The 19,892-nt window shown below is 36.5% G+C and overlaps 1 protein-coding gene across 2 annotated transcripts in view; it reads left to right on the plus strand.

Moving 5' to 3' along the window:
- Window positions 1-19,892, plus strand: part of naaladl2 (N-acetylated alpha-linked acidic dipeptidase like 2) — a 460,031-nt gene that overhangs the window by 65,549 nt on the left and 374,590 nt on the right. The window lies entirely within an intron of this gene.

Consider the following 19,892-nt stretch of genomic DNA (forward strand, 5'->3'; position numbering starts at 1 on the left):
AACATAGAAAAACATTAGCATTAGCTACCAGATACATTGTGTGACAAACTGTGCAGAAATGCACAGTTTGCAATTACTCTGTTTATATGCCTGTCTCTTCTGTAGTGCTAGGTGTAGGTTTATTCATAATGTACGTGAATATATCAAAAGGATGACAAGAAAATTGGATGTGTTGAAGGTATAAGCATGGCTGAAGAGTGTCATAATTTTATCATTACAGAGCAAGTATCTCCATGCCATCCCTGGGAGCAACACTAGGCTGCAGCACATGAAACTATAACTAATTTGACAGTAATATGCATTAACCTGCCTATCAGATTTAATTGCTCATTAACGGAAGGTGCGGTAACACTGTTCCAGATCGTTCCGGCCCACTTTAACCCCTGGTTCTACCACTTGAGGTAGTTGATGTTTGGTTCTGAGGCTTTTTGCAGATCATTATCCTATTGTAGAAACCATTTTCCTTTCATCTTCAACTTTCAAGTTTCACATATGCTTCGCTGTTTCATTCCTGAGTTTGCTAGTATTTAATTGAATCTATTTTCCTCTGTATCGGTGAAATTTTGCCCTTCCGCTGGTTCCAGCACAAGCCCAAAGGAGGATCCAACCTCATGCTTAACGAGTGAGGCGTTCTTTTCAAAATATTCTGCAGCCATTTTATCTCTAAATATATATTTACTCATAGCATTCTTTGTTTGGCCATAGGAGCTGGCCCCAATATGCATAAAGTTCATTTTTATGGTAAGCATGAAGGAATATACATAAATATATATGTACACTACCAGTCAAAAGTTGGAGCACCCCTTCTCATTTAATTTTTTTGCTTTATTTTTACTACTTTCTACATTGTAGATACATACTGAAGACATCAAAAATATGAAGCAAGATATAAGGAATTATGTAGCAAAGAAAAAATTGATGAATAGCTCTAAATATGTTTTATATTTTAGATTCCTATAAGTAGCCATCCTTTGCTTTGTTCAAGGCACTGCAAACCCTTGGCCTTCTCTCTCTGAGCTTCATGATGTTGCTATGGTCGGCAAACAAAACTATAATTGCTATAACTTTGAATGCGTCCCCAAGGGCAGTCCCAAAAACCATCAAGCGCTACAATGAAACTGGCTCACATGAGGACCGCCCGAGGAAAGGAAGACCAAGAGTCACCTCTGCTGCTGAGGACAAATTTATCCATGTCACCAGCCTCAGAAATCCCAATTTAACAGCACCTGAGATTAGAGCCCAGATAAATACCACACAGAGCTCTACATCAACTGTTCAGAGGAGACTGTGTGAATCAGGCCTTTATGGTCATATAGCTGCTAAGAAAACACCACTAAGGAAAAGCAACAAGCAGAAGAGATTTGTTTGGGCCAAGAGACACAAGGAATGGAAATTAGACCAGTGGAAATCTGTACTTTGGTCTGATGAGTCCAAAGTTGAGATCTTTGGTTCCACCCACCGTGTCTTTTTGTGATGCAGAAAAGGTGAACGGATGGTCTCTACGTGCATGGTTCCCACAGTAAGCATGGAGGAGGAGGTGTGAGGGTGTGGGGGTGCTTTGCTGGTGACACTGTTGGAGATTTATTCAAAATTGAAGGCACACTGAACCAGCATGGCTACCACAGCATCCTGTAGTGACATGCCATCCCATCCGGTTTGCGTTTAGTTGGACCATCATTTATTTCTCAACAGGACAATGACCCCAAACACACCTCCAGGCTGGAGAGTGATGGAGTGCTGCACCAGATGGCCTGGCCTCCACAGTCACCTGACCTAAACCCAATGGAGATGGTTTGGGATCAGATGCAGAATGAATGAGGGCCAATAAATATATGAGCAGATTTTTATACCTTATTTTTACATTCACACTTCTGGTTAAATGGAATTTCTTAACAATATGAACTAAGGGACAAAAAATTAGAATATAAAACCTGTTGCTTTCACCAAAAACTATTGTCTTGTTTTGTTGCATCTGTTATTTTAAAAACAGTTGATGAGTGCAAGACAGCTGCTTAGCAGTCCTGTTGAGACTGTTTGAGTAATCAGAGAACTTATAAAACTTCAAAATTTGCCTTAATGATTGTGAAAAGCCATAACTCTGTCAACCTCATTAGGGTCAAAGACTAGTTTCAAACACTGAGAAACTTCCAAACTTTTGATACTTTTTTTAAACAGCTAAATTGTAAAAAACAAAAGTAATACACTAATCATTCATAAAATGTTGAAAAGAATCTTTCATTTTTAAGTTGGCTTTTAGAGTTCAGTTTATCTTCTTCCCACTAAACACAAATTCTACTAGGGGTATCCAAACTTTTTCTTGTGCATTTTTTTCCATGTAATCTAAATCTGGGTTAATCTGAAAGCTCCAGGCATGCGAAGGTTGTGAGCTGCACTGTGGAAGATTGCCTGCATTTAAGAGCTGGTTGTAATATTTTGTCATTTCACATTAAATGGTGTGCTCTGGGATCGAGGTTGCAGTCAAGTCAGATTAATGGCAGGCATGCTCAATAAGCAAGATGATCTCTCCACATTATATTTTCTCTTCAAATTTAACACAATCACTGCTGTTATTCTTGGACAGCTTTTGAATATTGAATTTCAAAGCAGAGCTGCTTCCCACTGGCTGAGCAGCTAGAATTAAATAAATGGTGTTTCAGCAGTCACATTCCTCTCTGCACTCTCTGATAACACTCCTAATTTAGCATCAAAGTGATTTATCTTTGGTGACCAATCAAACAACATATGTTTTAAATTTAAGTCCAACTTTTCTGTTGTAAGATTCATTTCACAGAACTAACTCAGACATTCCAGAGATGGGGATAAAAGAAAGACAAAAAGTAGGCAATATAACACAAACAGCTGGTCGAAAACCCTCTACTTTCTGCCACTTATCCAGGCCAGATATGTGGCAGAAATGCATAACCCTCCTGTAAAAACTCAACTTTTGATTCAAAGAAAGAGAGGTTCTAGTCCAAACTTCCTCTAGTTGTCAAGTTAATTTTTGTCTCATTATTTCATCATTGTCAAAAGCCAAAGGTGACCAAACCTAAGTTGTTGGAATGTAGATCACCTTGTAAATTTAACAATTTGTCCCTTGGTTCAACTAACTCTTTTACACAAAGGACCAGTACAAAGTCCACATATGTTGTTATTGTTCATGTGGTACCAATGCAGATTTTACTGTTTTGTTTTATGATGCATCTTTTATTGCATATTATTAATTATTTTTGTTGTTGTTTTGCCTGTCTGTCATTTGACTTTACTCCTTTGGACTTCACAAAGCTCCTCCCACTTTACCTTTGAACCTTTATCATTACCATAAGACAGAGGCTAGGTTTCCCATGATCTACGACTCTGGCTGGCAGTCAAAATAAACCCTTTGCAGCCACATCCGAGAATTGGGGCAGGGTATCAAAGACTTAAGAACTCGTTATAAAATTACACTGCATCTGGATTATTTGAGTGATTATGCATACACTGCAAAAATTTAAGCTTTTCTCATTTCCACAGTTTTGGTCCCTGTAGACCAAGAGCATTAGCAACCTCGTCAGTTAAGGCAGATTCTGACCAAGATCAATGCTGACCGAGCTGACTGGTTTTCTATTGGCTGCCCAGTCTGGTACTTGACCTACAGGGGGTGTAATTTTCATTGTTTGGGATGAACCAGCAAAGTGCATAATCAGTCACTAGCAATCTATACACAACCCTTGTTAGATTTCTTTTTGCCTACAAAACAAACAAGTTTATAGCTGTCAGACACAAAAACTGCAGGGCCTGAATTCATGAAGGAATTCATGGCTGTGACTGGAAATAACTGTGGGCTGGTTTTGCAGTTTTATCTTATATTTTTTTCAATTATTATTCTTTTTTATTTTGTTGTTAAAGACCATACATATAGACCATAGCTGGCATGATACACTATTATCATAATCTACTGTAATTTTTCTTTAAACATTTTAAGCTAATATAATTTCTGATCATTTTTTTTTTTCCATTCTAATTGTTAAACAAATGCAAAATAGACATATTTTCTTCATGGCATCAGATTTTTTCCCCAGTAATAGTACAGAAAGTAATATGTTCTAATTTCTCTGTCATGAAAAGTGATGGATTTTCATAGAAATTTTCCATGGCAGTTTAATAGTGCCTATATAATAATACCAATACTGTCTGCCTGATGCAGTCTCGGTTCTTTCTTGCTATGCAGCACCAGAACAGATGCTCTATTGTAACTTTCTCCTATTGTCTGAATCTTTCTTTTTTTTTTCTGACTCTGTCTCTCTTTTCCACTCTGCCTCTCCTCCTCTATGTCCTGTTTCTCTACTTTTCTCTTGTAAGCCTTTAATGGTGATAAGCTGTTCCATGCTGAATGTGTCCCTGTGTCTCCACTCTCCCAGGAGCACTATCACTGAACTCAGTCCTGCACTGTTAACTGAGCTATTGATTCACCTCAGATGAACGATTTTGGATACAGTATAGGAATGTGGTCTAAGGATACTAGGCAGCAGTGCACAGTTTTGTTTTGTTTTTCTGATGGCTGAGATGACTTCTCTTACCAATGAGGGACTTGTATGTAATGAGTATCAGCCTTGAAAACATTTGCTGTCTATCATAATGTGGAGAAAAAATTGATAATGCAGACAGACATACAAACACACATGCCAAGAAATAAATCTATCGAAACTGTACCTACTTAGCTGCACACGTTACATGCTACACTCTGCCACTCTGTGATTTTACAGCAGTTTTGTTGCGTCTGTGTCTCAACATTGCATTATATTATTGAAAACAAAGCTCTCACATAGGGCCCAATTGCAGTTTCCTGGTTTGTAGATGGTGATTTACATCACCGTCATCCTTCCTGCTTTCTCAAATAGTTTCTTTCTGTCATTTAAACAGGAGCTTTTCTGCAGTTATTTCCACTGTGTCATTGCACTGACACCGAAGGTCATTTGGTGTATATCATAGACACCAGAAATGTGAATAGGTTGGTTAATCTAATTGAATTACCTAGCCGGTGTCCATTACCTTTCACTTGTAGGCACTTTTACAGAGAAGGATACAAAATGCAAGTATCATCTTACATATTTAGTTAAAAGAAGCATAATAAATCAAGTTCAAATAACTCATGATATAAACAGTTAGCTGTTGTGTTAAAAGTATAGGGAAGAAAATGTTGTACAGTTCGTACAGTTTCAAAAAACAGTACCTTCACCAAACACATTTCAGTGCATTTTATTTTGCTACTTAATACTTGTACACAACTAACAAGGAAAGAGTAGACTTTCATAAACCATATTAGTGTCTAAAATATGCATTTGGTTAAATTAGCATATAAAATGCAAAGTTAAAATGACGTTAAGTGCTTCTACCACAACCATTCAAATACAAAACTAGTGATTTTTGAAATACAGTGGTCCCTCGTTTATCGCGGGAGGTACGTTCTAAAAATAACCTGCGATAGGTAAAATCCGTGAAGTAGCGAACTTTATTTTTTACAATTGTTATAGATGTTTAAAGGCTGTAAAACCCCTCACTACATACTTTATACACTTTTCTCAGACAGGCATGAACATTTTCTCACTTTTCTCTCTTGTTTAAACACTCTCAAAGTTCAAACCTTCGTAGAAAAATAAGTCCAGTATTATAGAATGAAACCAAAGATCAAACCCTGTTTTCAGGTCCAGAACATGGGAATAGAGCAGCTACCAGAGAATTCAACATTAATGAATCAATGGTACGGAAGTAGAGGAAGCAAGAAGAATGAGTTGAGTAAAGTTTGACTTATCTGACTGTTTTGTTTCGCATAATCCGGTGTCCCTTATGGGCCGAAAAATACGGTAACTTCTACCTTCCTTTAGCATGTCCAGAAGTCCAACTTTTTGTGCGATGGTTAGCATCTTCCTCTACCTTCTGGGTGCTTTTGATGGTGCAAAACGTTTCATCGACATTGTTGTTTGTTGGGGAGAAAACTTACAAACATATAGTACAGCAAACTGCTAGTGATCGAAGATTTATGTAAATTTGACAAGCTGAACGCATTCTGTACTGTACAGGAGACACGGCACGAGATTGATTGACATGTTCTACAGCCAATCAAGACGCAGAACACAATGCGCTGTAAAAAAAAAAAAAAAAAAAAAAAATGTAAAAAAGCATGCAAAATTGCACCAAAAAAATCTGCGAAACAGCGAGGCCATGAAAAGTGAACTGCGTTATAGCGAGGGACCACTGTAATAAACATTTGCTAAAAATATCATATTATTTTCAGGTTTTAAGTGGCTCATAATGTGAGAATACGCTACAATCTATAAAATAAATGTCTTTGATGCCTTCTAATTTTAAACTTGACTTGCTGTTATGATATAGAGTGTACTACAGGGTTTGTCACTTTTCTTTACTATTTATATTAACAGGGGAGCAACAAGGCTTAATGAGCTTTAAAATATTATCCATCTATCAATTTTCTGTCATTTTTCCCTTGCTGCATAATATATGCATCAGTCTAAGTGGGGTTGACCAGACTTATCTTCCCCGAGCCTCTACCTCTACCTCCACCTCTGGGAGGACACCAAGGGGTTCCTGGGCTAGCCAAGCGACATAACCTCTCCAATGCATCCCAAATCTGCCTTGAGGTATCCTTTCAGAGGTTTCTTCATGTTAACAGGGAGTTTTTCCCTCCTGGTGTCGCCAAGTGCCTGCTGATAGGGTCTCATGTGATGGTTGTCTGATTGAATTTAATGAAGGACAGTGTCTGAAAATATTGTCTTCTTTTGTGTTATATTTCATTATGAGTTTTGTCTGTTCTTTGGATCTCTATACTTTGTAAAATAGTCTGACAGAAGAGAGTGAAAACCATGGTTAAGATGGCTGGAGCACTCTCCTCTAGGGAATGAGATGGCAGACGTCAGTGAACAACTCCCACTGTAATTAATCTAAAAAGTGTTTAATCGGCTTGTTAATTAGCAGCACTCGGATTGTAATGGGACTCTTAAAGTCAGGTGCACTAGAAAGGTCAGACAGTTTCACATTTTACTTTAAAATGTAGATGTGTTTAATTAAAGCTATCAAGATCTAGTATATTTGTGATTAGTGAAGTCATTTCTAATAAGGTGGAAGGCTGAAATTATTATTCTATTTACAGACACGCACTCAGTGTTTGCTAATTTTACCAGCACACCTCCAAAAATGTAATTACACTATAAGACAGAGTGTCCAATAACTCCTGACTGGTGTGGGGTGTTAAACTGTTTCAAATGACATTAAAATGTAATTCCTGCCAGTAAGACCACAGTGAAAGAGGAGTTTACAGACTAATTTGGTTACATGTCCTTCATGCCTATGGATGGATGAGGCAGGAAAATTAAAGCCTCCCCCACTTTTGGCCCAGTATGTAGTCTTATACTTAGAAAATTATCATCTTCATGCCTAATGGCATATAAGGACAGACAAGCCTCCTCCACTGTTGGCTATTCGTGGATGACTTGGCAGTGTGACCACAACTCATCATCACTCCTTTTTAGCTTAGCTTTTTATGGACATAAACCAATGTCTGCTTTTATAAATTTAATTTGTGTTGACTTTTGGACTGAAATCTTGACGTCTTGAGACATTCTGGATTGAAGATTGAAGCAGATCTGTTGAATTTGCCCCATGATTTAATTATAAAGTGTGAGTATCTTGTCTAGTGTCATATAAATGAGAAACCAGACTCCTCCAGTCCTGGCAGTTCACAGCGTGCTTGGCAGCAAGACTTCTTGTCCATAATAGGTTTTTCCCATTTTTCTCTCTCTCTTTTTTTATAGATCATTTTGCATTTAGTCATTTCTTGCATTTCCTGATATTCTTGATAGCCATAAAAAGGCTACATTTATAAAATAAAACTGCAAAAACACCATCTAAATAATTTTACACTTGGTACCTAGCAACCATCAGTTCTTAGTAGTTGGTGCTCGTTATAGTGGAAAAACACTGGCTATTGTTAAAGTAATGCAATTAAACTGCAATATGAAATATGTCATTGCCCAGCTAATGCAATCTACAATATGACAGAAAAAAAAGAATGATTAAAATACATTTTAGCATTTGTCTGTGAAACCTTGAGGTAGTCCAAAATAGTTATTGGTGATTATCTTGTAATTTTCCAGTAAGCATTGGTTTAAATGGGAAAAGGTCATCAGAACAAAGAAAAGAAAAACAAATCAAACAACAACGTCAAAATGGCTTTTTTTTTTTTTTAAGAATTAATGTTTCACCGTATAGTGTGACAGCCTCTTGTCAAGGAACTCAAATCAATTCAGTTTTACTTATACATAACATAAAATCAAAACAGTTGCCTCGAGTGCCTGTAATGCGCAGCAGCACAAAGCATAGTTGCACAAATAACACTGGCACACTGGAAGAAGTAACCTCTGAGGGAAAAATAACTGTATAAATTCTAAATGTCCCTCAAACTCATTTTAATTAGCATATTTACGTGAAACCCTAATCATAGTACTCAGACTTCCAAGCCATCCAGACTCGTATTTCCTTCTCTTTGTTTATGTTCAGATTCAACTTCTTCTACTTCAACTGCACAAAACATTCAAAACTTGGCTTAAATATAAGAAAAAGTATCAACTACTCTTCATTTAAAATCTCATTAAATGGATATTCAGCTTCTGTTTATTACCAGCCATTTGCTGCACTATAATAATTTTTAAGAAGTAATATTCCCGCAGCTGACACACCAGAAAAAATACCATAAAATAATAAAAATTTACCATTAAAATATTGTACTTTTCAATAATAATAAAAACTTCTCCTTAGCTGTAATTTACATGAGCTCCTGTGTATTTTTGTGTTACATAAAATTTATTAAATGTGAAAAAATATTTAAAATACTTGATAGTATGGTCAAACACAGATGTAATGCAAAATATCAGACTAAAAATTACACAAAAATATTGTTACTATTTGCTTTTAGTATGTTACTTTATGTGCAAAAAAATGTGCAGTTAATAAAATGATATAATAACCACATACTAGTTGATTATATGTCTGTGACATGTGTTTTTATGTTTAACGTGAACAAGTGTTGTACATTTGATAGAATTTTAATGTTAAAAATGTATGTCCCAGATATAAAGTGAAATGATTTACTTTTTAAAAAAAAATATTATACAAAATATTGCAACTATATTATACTGTAAAGATCATTCAAAGTAAAAATTGAATGTTCAGACTGGACTTCACAGGAAGTCATAGATATAAACCTTGCAGTATTTACACTTCTTAAATTATCCAAGGCCACTTGATCCTTTCATATGAGATTTATGAATACGAGATATGACAACTGTTAAACAATTAGGGCACACTTATCTACGGCTCTCAGCATTTCATTTTGTTAACAAGTAGACCACAACAGAAAAGAGTTGGCCCTCTTTCAACACTCTTGATAACTTAATTTGAACTTATGTGCAGTTTATAACAATCCTCTGAGCCAAATGGCTCTTTAGGAGCCATATTAAAAAAAGCAGAATAAAAATTAAAAACATCCATCAGTTAAACAAAGGGTACCTTAAACAATCACGTTGAACATGGCAAGTCTCCATGGTGGTTCTTATCTGAGAGTAAACATTTACACACTTTGGTCTTGGTCTGTTAATGCTCTTTGACCTGGTTCTAACTATAAATTGCCATTTTCTTCCCCAGGTTTTTACCTTGTTGTATGCATGCCCTCTTCCAAAAAGCCACTCTGGGTCGGGGACTCCACCCTTTTCCGGCATATCTGTGAAATCTATCTTTAGTCTAATTATCTCTAAAAAGTGTTTTTATATTAGACATGGTAATTCAGTCGCAAATGTTTTTAATGTATTGTTGTCACCTCTTCTGAGAACTCTCCACCTTTTGTCTTGCTAAAACATTGTGGAAGTTTGTACACTGAGTGGCTGTCCTTTGCTGGTAGGTTATTGATTAGTTGCTAATGAAAGGCCTATTAAAGACAAGCATATTGATTCAGAGAGAACCCGATGACAGTTTCACTGCAAAAGGGACACAATGGAAAAAGACATGCAATGCCAAGGGGCCAAAGTATGAGGATTGAATAATCACTGTATATATTGGTTTAACATTATTTATATATTTCTTTTGATTACTCGTTCTATCCTCTAACTTATATACTGATGACTAACATTGTGCAAAAACAACCTTCTGTAAAGTCATGGTTGCAGTATCATTGGTGTTGCATTACTTATCAAAATCATTAGCTCTAACATTAATTACTCAACCCATTTCTTAGGAGAACACTGGCCCCTACGGCTGCTCCAGGCTGCATTGGTGCAGTTATCTTTACCATTTACTATAACAAGTAATTTTTTAGCTTTTGACAAAACAAACAAACAAAAACAAAAACACACAGTTGGTTAAAAAGCATAAAACTTAGGTCCAAATGCCCAGGGTCCACAGTTTCATTTCTGGCTGGCTGCACCATATGCTGCTTGTCATTCTTGTACTCTGTTTGCTCATATATTAGTTCCTCCCCACTGATTATATCAAATGTGCAAAAACGTATGAAAAACATATTTTTGCTCTTATTCTTGCTCTTGTGCAGAGCTGTAGTAACTACAGGGATTAAAGTGTGATAGGGTGCGATTAGAGGAACTGTGGTATTATAGGAGGAAGTTAGGACCGGCAGAGAAGTATGAGAGGGTGGTGCAGGACATGAGGACAGTAGGTTCGTGGCATCTGTAACAGGTGTTACAAACGGGTTTAAGGTATCAGTTCAAGCCAACACATCAGGGATCCAGTCTGAGCCTCTTCTTGCAATGTTATTATAGTTAGCTAAAACAAAAAACTAAAACTAGATGTGAGAAAACATTTTCCTTAGTTTTGGTATTTGTTTGTTTGGTGAAATGTTATAAGATGTGTTTTTTGAGATTCTAGATGTCTACGATATTGCAATTCGACTGCTTTCAAAAAGTTTGTTTTATATTGGAATACCTATACTATGTTTTTTTTTAATATTACCTCTGACATATGCCCTCCACGCAGTAAGTAATATAAACTAAACTTGAGCTAAAGATTTTTAAACAATAAAAACTAAACTAAAATAAGAAAATCCACTCTGGAAACTAAAACTAAACTGGATTAAAAACAAAAAGTAAGCATTTTATAAAAATAAAACCTAGTTAGAAAATACAAAACTAGCTCTCTAACTAATTAACAATTATAACTGCCTCATTGTTTTCGATAGTGATGAAGAGGTTAATGGATGAGGCAGGTGGGAGTCTCCATGGAGTATGAATTGTAATTTGTAGTTAGTGGAGTTTCTTTCTGTTGAATGTGCTTGCTCAGAGTGGGTTGTTTGATTGTTAGGGTTTTCTCTGCATTATTGTAACTTATGATGTAAAGCGCCTTAAGCTTTTGTCATTGGTAATGATAATAATAATAATGGATTGCATTTATATAGCGGTACTGTATAAATAAAGCTCAAATTACTTGTAGAAAACTTTTAGTTTTTACCTTTAATGACTTTTTAAGGTCATTGTGATGATGATTGATAAAGTAGCTTTCTGTGTAATAATGGGGTCATAAAATGCCTTCTCACTGTTTATTTACTGTGGTTCAGGGGGTTGGGAAGCTCATCTTATAACCGGAAGGTTGCCGGTTCGATCCCCAGCTCTGTCTGTCTTGGTCGTTGTGTCCTTGGGCAAGACACTTCACCTACCGCCTACTGGTGATGACCAGAGGGGCCGATGGCGCGATATGGCAGCCTCGCCTCTGTCAGTCTGTCCCAGGACAGCTGTGGCTACAACTGTAGCTTGCCTCCACCAGTGTGTGAATGTGAGAGTGAATGAATAGTGGAATTGTAAAGCGCTTTGAGGGTCTCGAAAAGCGCTATATAAATGCAATCCATTATTATAAACTGCTTTGTTTTGAAACACTTACAGACCAGAACAATGGACCAACTCTGATCAGTTATCTACAGAAGGAATGGCTTTTTTTTTTTTTTAAATCTCTCTGTAACAAAGCAGACATGAAAGTGTCAATACAGTACATCTGTAATGGTGTACACCTTTCAGAGCCTACTTGGACTGTCTCCAGTTCCCATTGTTATTGGAGCTCTACAAGCAGTTTCTTTAAGACTGTGCCCATATCCAGTGTCCAACCTTAAGGGAGGAGCTCTGAGCTTGTTGTATGACTCACTCTTTACACCGCTTCAGTGAAAGCTATTGCAAAGCCAGATTGCTGTGAGATTTTATCTTATTTTATTTTGTTGTCGCTTTAATCAGGAAAATCAAACATATTAAACAATATGATATATTTTCTTGCATGACTATGATTTTACTTTTGCAAGGTTCCAAAAGGCTTTTCTAACAACCATACTGAATTAATTGAGAGAACAATACATACACAAGTCATGATTTAAAACGATACCACCCATTTCAGTTATTCAGACAAAAAAAGCTACTAAAACCATACTGAGACAGGAATTGGTATATATTGTAAAAAAAATACATCTAAGTGTTGTTTTAACTTTGGTTTGGTTGAACTATGAGCTATTCCTTAAATAGCTTCTTTCATCCACACAAGCCTTTAGCTCTGACATATGATGGTCACTTTGTTTGGTCTTTACAAGAATAATAGTCAATAATATTTTCACAACAAATTCATGTTCACAGTGCTTTGTGGCATTTACAGTATACTGTTTTGTCTGTAAGATTTTTAAATTTGTGTTGATTTATTTTGTTTGCTTCTTTTACTTCGTTGTAGTGGTAGCAACAACTCCTCATTTCTACAGTGAAAGCAAATGTGCTTCCAGTACAGTGGCTACTGTGTGTAAGGTGTGTGTCTGTGTCTATCTGATTACAGCAGCCAATGTAAAACATAACCGCAGAGGATTACAGCATAGAAGCTGAGAAAAGTGCCAATTACACACACAGAAACACACACCCTCTCATACACACACGTACGCTATGCTGGCAACACTGCCAAACAGGTTAGTTGAGTGCAGGTAAGAGAGGAGGAAGGACTATGCTAATGTCAGCACTTGGAGAGAGAAAAGCTAGCCTACTGTTAAACAGTTCAACTAAAACACAGCCGGGGTAAACTAACAGGTGTACAGGTGAGCAGTGAGGGCAGACATTTATCGTAGACAGGTAAATAGTCAGAAAGGTGTAGACAAGCAGTCACACAAGTTACCAAGCAGTGTGTTTTATAGACAGGCAGAGTGTCAGGTAAACAAGCAGCCTGCTCTCCCTGTCTGCTGTGGTGTTGTAGCTGGAGAAATACAAGCAGAGGCAGCAACACAGAAAAGAAGCTATTAGAAAGGTCTTTATCCTCTGCTGCCCCCTCTTTGAGACACACAGACTGAGGCTACTCCAAGGCTATTCAACCAACTCGGCTTTGAAAGGTAAATGTGTAGATTCAGTTTGCTTACATCTCAAACACTTGATCTGTACGCGTGACTGTGTATGCATGCACTTCATCCATGCTTTAATCTATCTGTGTGTTTCTATGGAGTTGGTTAGATTCATTTAGTTTAACATGAATCTCTGTTGTTCTGAAACTCCAGTAAATGGTAAGTTAAGAATATCCTGCTGCTTCTTTGTGAGTGGCAATAGGCTAATTCAGATACATGCAAATTGTGAATGTACTCTGTTATATTTTTGCACTGAAATTAAAATCTAGCCAAAATGCAGTGTGAGATTAATGGGAATAGATGTTTCTTAGAGTTAAGCAAGTTATTTCAGTTAAATTTGCTTTTGTTCCTGGGTAACTGAGTGAAGGCCAATGACAATGAGTATGTAGGCACACTGGTTACCATTCAAAACTCTATACCACACCAGGCCAGCCCTGTCTCCCTGTGTTTTATGTATTTGTGTGCCATTTTCTAGAGGATCCCCTTCAATAACATTTGTTAACATAAGGTCCACACACTGGACCTGCAGCTCAGTGTGCTGCTGTGGTGTTTTCTTACTGTGTTTTTCATGTGTCACAGGCAGTATGTGTATATACACACACACACACAGCCAAAAGTTGGTATTTAACAGGTGTTGAGGCTCCAGGCATCAGGTAGCAGCGCATCCCTGTGTGTACTGAAGAGATACTCTGGAAATGATTTACTTTGTAAATCTGAATCACAATTATTCCTTAAATATGAAAGGAGGCAATGGAAATGAATCCTCACAAACAACAATTATGGAAAAAATGAAAGTTATGCTTAACAAGGGAATTTTGTTTAAAAATCGTTCTTGGTTCATATTGGTTCCTAAAGGTATGTGTAAATAATACTGAAATTTGCATATTAACATTACTTTGCAAAATCAGATTACTCAGGTTACAAATACAATGAAATAAAATTTGGAATAAAAAGTACATTAAATATTAGTTAAACACTGGAACACAATAATCAGGAATAAATGGAATAATCAGGATAAAGGAGATCAGTGGGTAGGATCTAAAGTGAAAACAACTTCTTTACGTTTGAAACAAGTGCTGTTTGAAGGGGTTACAGTTTGGAATAATACGGCACTTTTGTACTGTTAATGGACGAACATAATTAAAAGAACACATTTTATATGTCACATGTCCAGTTTGTAAGGGCTTGTGTATGAAATAAAAGTCAAAAAAATCAAAATCATCAGTAGTTGTAATATTACAGAAATATTGCTGAAATTGTGTTATATCACGAATATATTGTGGGCACCATTAAAACTAGAACCTCCGACTTTCCAAACCCCTTTAGAACCGCTTTAGAACTGCTTGAATAAGCTGTTAACATTTGATATATACCTAACAAGTCTAAATAACTGAAAATAACTTGTAGCATAAGAAAAATATTTAAAAGAGGGGAAAAACAGAGAAACACACGGAACCCATCATTGCCGGTATTTTAAAACTGAACTCACAGTTGACTACAACAAAATCAGAAACACATTTTTGTTAATTAATCAATGTAAAAACTAGAACTGTAAAAATGTATCACTCCATTCACAACTGTCTTCTTTTCACGAAACTTGAAGTCTCTCTCACGTCCAACGTCTACCCTGCCCTATTCAGTCTGCAAGCCTCTTCAGTTCTCTCAGCTCTGAAATCTGTCTGACTTAGCTGCCCTGCTCAGACTTTCAGGGGAGATGATGAGACCTCGAACATTCAAATGTAATTTATACCAATTTACAAGCGGCCCACATTAGTATTTAGTTAACGGTGTTAACTAAATACTGAAAGAAATAAAACTGAAGAAAGTTGCACACATTCATGTAAGCCATTTAATACTATGTTATTATACAGCACTTTTCCTATTACACCTATCACCCTGCCGATTTGTCTGCAACAGCTGCGTCACTCTCTGCCTGCACCATGTTTAATTTCTTCATAGTTTTCCCATATTAAATCTTTCTTTCTTTATGAACTCAGTTGCTTTGCTGATTAATATTTTTAAAAAGCTCATTTGGTTATTAATGCTTTTTTTCTGATGGTGGGCACCGTTAGCATCAACACTTCCATGTAGATGCCTTGTAACGAGATTGGAAAACCCTGGGGAAACCTTCATGTGACTTCTTAGTCTGAATACTGAGGTTAGGTTAAGCGAAGCTAGATAATGGCTACCCATCCTAGATATGTTCAAACTTGCTTCATAGTGTAGGGCCCAGTTGAGTTATTACAACATAAAGTTGATCATTTGTTTAGTTTTTCCGTTTTGTGTTTTTTCACCCAACAGGTGTGAAACATAATTAACTTAAGCTTTTGTTATTGGAAAACTCGTAGTCTTCCCTGAGGCTTCTGTGGTGCAAGTTAATTTTGATGCCTGACCTTTGTGAACTCACCTCCTCGCCTTCTGATTTCTTCAGATTGTTTTATCAGTAGCAAAGCTTTCATATCCTGAACTTCAAATCTTTGGCTTTTTTATAATTCTATAATTTTATCTTCATTTTTCTGTTTCTGCATAGCACTTTAAAAATGTTCACTTTATCCAAACGGCACATGGATATTTTTTTCTTGTTTTGCACATATTCTTTGATTTCTCCATAGCTTTCCTTTTTCCTCTCTCCTTTTTTCCATCTTAATATCATCTGACATTCCTTACCTGCAAGCAGACGTGGTATCACCTGTCGTCTGTTCGCTTTTTCTTCTGCAACACGATCTGATGTGTCTCTCAAACAACAAAAGGGAACAGAGAAAAGGAAGGGGTGGGCGACAGTGGAGAGGGAGGAGGGAGAGGATGGGAGGCTGGTCTGCGGTTGGTATCTTAGACAGTCCAGCACTTTCTTTGTTATCTGCTCTCAGTGTGGGAGAAAAGCATCCCACCTTCTATATTATCATCAAGCAATGATAAGGATGGCCCTGGCTACTCTTCTCTCACAAAGGCAAGCTGATGCCTCAAGGCCATGTATGTGTGTGTGTGTCTGTGTGTGTGTGTCCGTCCATGTATCTGAAACCATGTCATGAAGACTCCAAAAACACCAAGGGATGTCTTATCCTTTTATTCTATATAGAGATAACAGTGTTTTTGATTTTGATTTTGTTGCGACTTTGAGATACTGGCTTTGGCTCACCTCAGTACTATGGAACTCAAAGGCACTGTGGCATTCAAACAACCCTAAAATTCACTGAATGAAAGTTTCTGTCTCCAAATATATTTGCATGGTTTTTTAGGATAAACGACCAAAGAAGCGTCTGTACACATGCTTAAAAAGTTTTCATTAGCTCGGCTTTTGTGGAGAATATCTATACTATGATTAGATTGGCCAGAAGTTGAAACAAGTTCAATCTTGTCAACTTAGCTGGAAAAGTGTTCATTCAGGCAGTTTCTGTAGTAGATGCATAGGAAAAACCTCAAGAGCTGGATGACATATGCAGTATATGCATCCATGTGCAGGAAGCCAGAGAGGATTCAAGGTAGCTTTGACTGGTCTGCCACTTAATTGGTGTGCGGGATCTGGGGATTTAGTATTGTTGGGCTTTGAAAATATGTGCATATTTATTTTATTGTATTGAAATAGTTTTTTGTGTTTTTACGGGTGAAAGTTGCACCACACAGTTTACAAAACATCACATTTTTCTTGACATTAAATGCGAAACGTGTCCATATGTCTACTCTTCTCATCTTCCTAAGCGTTGACATTTTGTCGTGTGAAACAGGAAACAGGGAAGATGGGAGCTTCTCCCCCTTCTACTCTGTTTGTGGGTGGCAGATCAAATTGAGCACAAGGAGATTATTTCTGATTGGATCACTTCCAAACTTTTCCCACCTCTCTATAAAACTTAATGAATTAATTCTAATTTAATCTCATCTCTCTGGAACATTTTCATCTTATTTTTATTTGTCAATGAAAGTGTCAATGCATGACATCATTGTTTTTGTCCTCATGCATCAGTTTTTATTTTGTTATCGTCTTGTTTTTGTTTGTTTTTTATCGGAAAAAAGGTTGTTGACAAAAACTATGACGAAAATTATTAGTCAAAAAAATTAACACCATTTACTTATAAATTAAAATGGAATGTGAACAAATAACAAAATGAAAGTTGTAATATCAGACATATTATCCACAAAAACTTCCCTCTTGTTCATTTGATTGATGTCATTGGTAACTCTATCCTGATGACTTCAAGCTTTCATTCATTAGTTTCATGTATAATGAAATACAACATGGTAATCATTTTGTGAATGATGCTCCTTTCTAGCTTAAAATATAAGATAATGCAGAGCATAGGGCATGCTTAATTTTGCACTTGACAAGTTGCTGCTGTGTGAGTGTATATCTTCCATTCATTCATTTGTATTGCTGATTGAGTTTGTCTTCACTGTCCTCTGCTTAGCGAGGGAAAGTCTTCAGGTGGAAGGACAGCTGGCACAGTACTGTCATGCAAATCATCTTTGACACTGGACACCAGAAGCAGCAAGTTGCATGGTCGATGGGGGTTGAGAGAGCTTTTAGATCGGTATGCGTGCCCATTAAGTGCCATCAAAGGGGTCCATATTAATGATAATGATGTTGTTGCACTGTAGGATATGTTTGTGAAGAAGCATCCTCGCAACATAAATTAAAAATAGCCAAACTCCAATCAGTTACAAATGTTACAGTGTTGTGTCAGCAGTGTTTTAAACAGTAATTTTTCAGTTTTTCAGAGCCAGGAGGCAGAAAGGAATGCATACAGCATATGGTTATTAATGATTAAAGTTTCTGAACATAAAAGCTTAAAATGATTATTTAACAAAACTGCAGTTGTTTCTATGTAAAAATCTAAATCTAAGTTTAAATATGGATTAATTATTACTTGGTGCTGTCAAAGAACAGGGCATTTTATATGCATTTCAAAAGGGTGAGCAAGATAGAGAGAGTTTGGATTGTGCAGCACTACTGTATTTTTTATTTTTGATTGAATTATTTTTCATTATTAACTTAAAACTTGAAATGAACCAGTGAAGGAATGTTGGCATGGAACAGAAAAAAACAAATGAACATAAAAGATAAAATGCCAAATTCCAAAGTTTGGTTTGTTTTAGTTTTAGGATAGTGTTACAGGCCTTCTATTGGGTCTGTTTTATACAGAAAAGTAGAGACAGGAGACATGAGTTGCGTTTGGTCTGCAGGCTCTTCCTCGTCTTTTTTATTAAACAGAATTTCACAGCGTCCTTTTCTGTTCAGACACACATTCCTCTTTTAACAAAAAACCCCATCATTCAACCCATTTGGTTACCTTGTTTTCTCACATGTATAAGTTGTGAGTACAAGTATATCAGTCTCCTTATTTACAATAAATCTGTAATTACATTCTGCTGCTGTTCAGCATCAACAACATCTCTGTGCAGCAATGTTAACACTGCGACCAACCTGCCTATATTACCATTGTACAGTCTTTATATCTTAACAGATTCAAACATATATTACATTTGTAAACAATAAACAACCATATCCTGCAATTGCCCACCAAACCGTATACATCAGACTATTTACTTTTAACAAAACAATAAGAATTGAGTTATGCTGAAACCATCTTTATCAACTGTAAACCTTCCAGTAATGTCAGAATAAAAGAGGTGTGTCTCTGAGCTACATTTGTCACAAAATAAAACATATGTAATAAGATCAGCTACCTCTTTGCACTACAAGTGGAATCGCGGCTTCCATTACAACTGGCGGGAAAGTTAGCTTTTTCTCAAGCTATGAAAACGCACTTTCTCACAAAATTTATGGTCTTTAAACTAAGACAGAAAAAGGTTTCTTGCCTTTATATGGGCATCGGAGTTAGCTAACTCGAGTTACTAACCTGTTTTATACAGAAACGTAGAAACAGGAGACATGAGTTGCATTTGGTCTGCAGGCTCTTCCTCGTCTGAGGTACAAGAGCGTTGCAACGGCCTATCGCACTCACAGCTACTTCCCCCTATTGGCGATACCACGCAATTACATTCTCATAACTTCAACTGAAAAGTGCAATATCACAATGCCTTTTACATCACTAAATATTTAAACCCAATTACAATTGTGACCGTACCCCTTTAGGCGTCACAATAAGAAAGACTTGCCCGCTGGCAAGACTATCCTGTGTTGGTAATTTTTTTTAATAAATGTGAGCACAAGATAGAGGAAGACATCATACAATGAATTTTGATTATAAAATCTTATTTGGTTTTCATATGTGCCCATTTTCAGTGATATGAACTTTAATAGTAGGGAATTAACTAGGCATATTATTCATTTCTTTCTCTCTTTTTTTTTCCTTTTCTTTTGCCCCCGATTAGAATCACTTAAACTTTTGAAATATTTTTTTGAAATACTTATAAAAATAGAATTTGCACCTACCATTTACAGATATATGTAACTGCTGGATATATCGTGAAGTGATTTAGACCATATGATCAAAGTCATGCTTCAACTGTTTGGTTGTCTCTCTGTTTAGATATA

The sequence above is a fragment of the Oreochromis niloticus genome, linkage group LG23, assembly GCF_001858045.2.
Source record: "Oreochromis niloticus isolate F11D_XX linkage group LG23, O_niloticus_UMD_NMBU, whole genome shotgun sequence".
NCBI lineage: Eukaryota > Metazoa > Chordata > Actinopteri > Cichliformes > Cichlidae > Oreochromis > Oreochromis niloticus.